This window comes from Theropithecus gelada, chromosome 19 (genome assembly GCF_003255815.1).
Source record: "Theropithecus gelada isolate Dixy chromosome 19, Tgel_1.0, whole genome shotgun sequence".
In the NCBI taxonomy this organism is placed as follows: Eukaryota; Metazoa; Chordata; class Mammalia; order Primates; family Cercopithecidae; genus Theropithecus; species Theropithecus gelada.
This window is the reverse complement of record NC_037687.1, coordinates 17,731,761-17,736,083: the sequence shown is the minus strand read 5'-3', so window position 1 is coordinate 17,736,083 and position 4,323 is coordinate 17,731,761.

Here is a 4,323-nt window from a genome sequence, read left to right as displayed (position 1 = left end):
TTTTTTTTTTGAGACGGAGTCTTGCTCTGTGCCCCAGGCTGGAGTGCAGTGGCGCGATCACGGCTCACTGCAAGCTCTGCCCCCCCGGGTTCACGCCATTCTCCTGCCTCAGCCTCCCAAGTAGCTGGGACTACAGGCGCCCACCACCTCGCCCGGCTAATTTTCTTGTATTTTTAGTAGAGACGGGGTTTCACCGTGTTCGCCAGGATGGTCTCGATCTCCTGACCTCGTGATCCGCCCGTCTCGGCCTCCCAAAGTGCTGGGATTACAGGCTTGAGCCACCGCGCCCGGCCGAATGTTGTATTTTTAATGGAGATGGGGTTTCTCCATGTTGGTCAGGCTGGTCTTGAACTCCCGACCTCAGGTGATCCACCTGCCTCAGCCTCCAAAGTCCTGGGATTACAGGCATGAGCCACCATGCCCGGCCACTTTTTGTATTTTTTATAGAGATGGGATCTCATTATGTTGGCCAGGCTGGTCTTGAACTCCTGGCATCCAGTGATCCCCCCACCATGGCCTCCCAAAGTACTGGGATTACAGGTGTGAGCCATGGTGCTGGGCCCCCTATGTTTAATTTTTTTGGTTCTTTGTTTCTTTGATTTTTGATACTTGATTTGTCAACAAGAAAAGTAACTTAAGATGATGGTGATTTTTTCAATGTTTCTTGAAATGTTCATGAGTAATTAAGCATAATTGTTGAACACAAGTTAAATGAAAGTGAGATGAAAGCTTATAAATAAGCTTTTCAACAATAATTATGTTTTATAATATGCCTGCTTAAATATTGTTTTCAAAATCTTTTTGTAAATGTGTACTTTGGGGTGGGGTGCAGTGGCTCACGCCTGTAATCGCAGCACTTTGAGAGGCCAAGGTGGGTGGATCACGAGGTCAGGAGTTCAAGACCAGCCTGGCCAAAATGGTGAAACCCTGTCTCTACTAAAAATATAAAAATCACCTGGGTGTGGTGGCGTGTGCCTATAATCCCAGATACTCGGGAGGCTGAGGCAAGAGTAATACTTGAACCTGGGAGGCAGAGGTTGCAGTGAGCCAAGATTGTGCCACTGCACTCCAGCCTGTAGTCCCAGTGACTTAAGAGGCTGAGGCAGGTGGACTGCTTGAGTCCAGGAGGTCACGGCTGCGGTAAGCTGTGATTGTGCCACTGAACTGCAGCCTGGGCAACAGAGCCAGATCCTGTCGAGTAGGAAAGGAAGAGCTGGGCGCAGTGGCTCACGCCTGTAATCCCAGCACTTTTGGAGGCCAAGGTGGGCAGATCACTTGACCCCAGGACTTTGAGACCAGTTTGAGCAACATGGCGAAACCCCGTCTCCACTGCCAATACAAAAATTAGTCAGGTGTGGCTGGGTGCGGTGGCTCACGCCTGTAATCCCAGCACTTTAGGAGGCCGAGGAGGGTGGATCATGAGGTCAGGAGATCAAGAGCATCCTGGATAACACGGTGAAACTCCATCTCTACTAAAAATACAAAAAATTAGCCGGATGTGGTAGCACCCGCCTGTAGTCCCAGCTACTCTGGTTGAGCCCAGAAGGCAGATGCTTCAGTGAGCCGAGATCGCACCACTGCTTTCCAGCACGGGTGACAGAGCAAGACTCTGTCTCCAGAAAGAAAAGAAAAAAAAAAAAAAAAAGGAAGGAAGGAAAGTGAGGGTGGGGAGACAGAGAAAGAAAGAAGAAATGCTCATTAAATGCCTGATGGCTCGCACCATTTAGAGATCTGACTTAGATAGGTTCCCAACTGCCTCCTAAGCCACCCCCTTCTAAAATGAGACAGAAAGGCGGACACACTGGCTCATGCTTGTAATCCCAGCACTTTGGGAGGCCAAGGTAGACAGATCACTTGAGGTTGGGAGTTCGAGACCAGCCTGGCCAACATGGCGAAACCCCGTCTCTACTAAAAATACAAAATTAGCCGGGCATGGTGGCGCATGCCTGTAATCCCAGCTACTCAGGAGGCTGAGGCAAGAGAATTGCTTGAACTTCGGAGGTGGAGGTTGTGGTGAGCCGAGACCACAGTCGCACCATTGCACTCCAGCCTGGGCAAGAATAGCAAAATTCTGTCTCAAAAAAATAAATAAAATAAAATAAAATAAAATAAGACACAAGCGTGTAACCAAGTTAACCTATTCTCAGGACAAAGATACTGATTCGACAACATTTGGCATAGTGTGCTTACATTTATTCCTTTCTATTTGTTCTAATCTGTCTTTTTCTACCCCTTCTATGGATATCTTACTTCAGAACTTCTACCCTGAATTTCTGTCCACCACCCACCAATTCAGCCAGGGAATGAGGAAGTTCAGGATGTGTCACCTCAAAACATGCCACCTTTGCTACTTGATGATTTTTATTTATTTGTTTATTTATTTTGAGATGGGGGTCTCACTCTGTTGCCCAGGCTGGAGAGCAGTGGCATGATCTCGGCTCACTGCAACCCCTGCCCCTCGGGTTCAAGCCATTCTCCCATCTCAGCCTCTGGAGTAGCTGGCATTACAGGTGTGTGCACCACCACGCCTGACTAACTTTTGTATTTTTTTTTTTTTTTTTTGAGACGGAGTCTCGCTCTGTCGCCCAGGCTGGAGTGCAGTGGCCAGATCTCCGCTCACTGCAAGCTCCGCCTCCCGGGTTCGCGCAATTCTCCTGCCTCAGCCTCCCGAGCAGCTGGGACTACAGGCGCCCGCCACCTCGCCCGGCTTATTTTTTTGTATTTTTAGTAGAGACGGGGTTTCACCGTGTTAGCCAGGATGGTCTCGATCTCCTGACCTCGTGATCCACCCGTCTCGGCCTCCCAAAGTGCTGGGATTATAGGCTTGAGCCACCGCGCCCGGCCTAACTTTTGTATTTTTTAGTACAGATGGGGTTTCGCCATATTCGCCAGGCTGGTCTCGAACTTCTGACCTCAGGTGATCTGCCTGCCTGGGCCTCCCAAAGTGCTGGGATTACAGGTGAGCCACCGCGTCCAGCCTAATTTTTGTATTTTTAGTGGCTAATTTTTGTATTTTTTAGTAGTGACGGGGTTTCACCATGTTGGCCAGGCTGGTCTTGAACTCCTGACTTCAAGTGATCTACCCACTTCAGCCTCCCAAAGTGCTGGGATTACAGGTGTGAGCCACCGTATTCTTTTTCACTTTCCCTGTTCTACTCTTTGGAATCTAGTTACTAAATCCAGTTCACTATCAAGGTGGTTGTAGGGCTGGGCGCACTGGCTCACGTCTATAATCGCAGCACTTCAGGATCCTCAAGAAGGATCCTTGAGCCGAGGAGTTTGAGACCAGCCTGGGCAACACAGCTAGACCCCATCTCAAATTAAAGAGAAACAAAGGTATTTGTAGGGAGTGGAATTAAGCCTCACCTCTTTGAAGGAAGAATATATACATCTATGATTTGACCAGTCCATCGGCAGGAAATAATACAACACTGAACATGCTCGTTCCTTTCTTTTTCTTTTTTAAGAGGTAGAGTCTTGGCCCGGTGCGGTGGCTCACGCCTGTAATCCCAGCACTTTGGGAGGCCAAGACGGATGGATCATGAGGTCAGGAGTTCGAGACTAACCTGACCAGCATGGAGAAACCCCGTCTTTACTAAAAATACAAAATTAGCTGGGCGTGGTGGCACGTGTCTGTAATCCCAGCTACTCAGGAGGTTGAGGCAGCAGAATCGCTTGAACCGGAGAGGCAGAGGTTGTGGGGAGCTGAATCACACATTTCCCTTCAGCCTGGGCAACAAGAGCGAAACTCCATCTCAGAAAAAAAAAAAAAAGAGGCAGAGTCTTGCTCTCTGGCCCAGGCTGCAGTGCAGTGGCATAATTATGGCTCACTGCAGCCTTGACCTCCTGTGCTCAAGTGATCCTCCTGCCTCAGCCTCCCGAGTACCACAGTTGCTCACTGCCATGCCCTGCTAATTCCTTCTATTTTCATGTTTTGTAAAGACAGGGTCTTGCTATGATGCCAACCAAAGCTGGTCGCAAACTCCTGTCCTCAAGCAATCCTCCTACCTCGACCTCCCAAAGCACTGCAATTACAGACATGAGCCACCTCGCCTGCCTACAACCAGTCACTTTTTTTTTTTTTTTTTGAGACGGAGTTTTGCTCTTGTTGCCCAGGCTGGCGTGCAGTGGTGCAATCTCGGCTCACTGCAACCTCTGCCTGCTAGGTTCAAGCAATTCTCCTGCCTCAGCCTCCCGAGTAGCTGGGATTACAGGCATCCACCACCATGCCCAGCTAGTTTTTCTATTTTCAGTAGAGAGGGGGTTTCGCCAGGCCTGGGGAAGGGGGAATGGCTGACTTATCAAATTAATTACACCATCCAG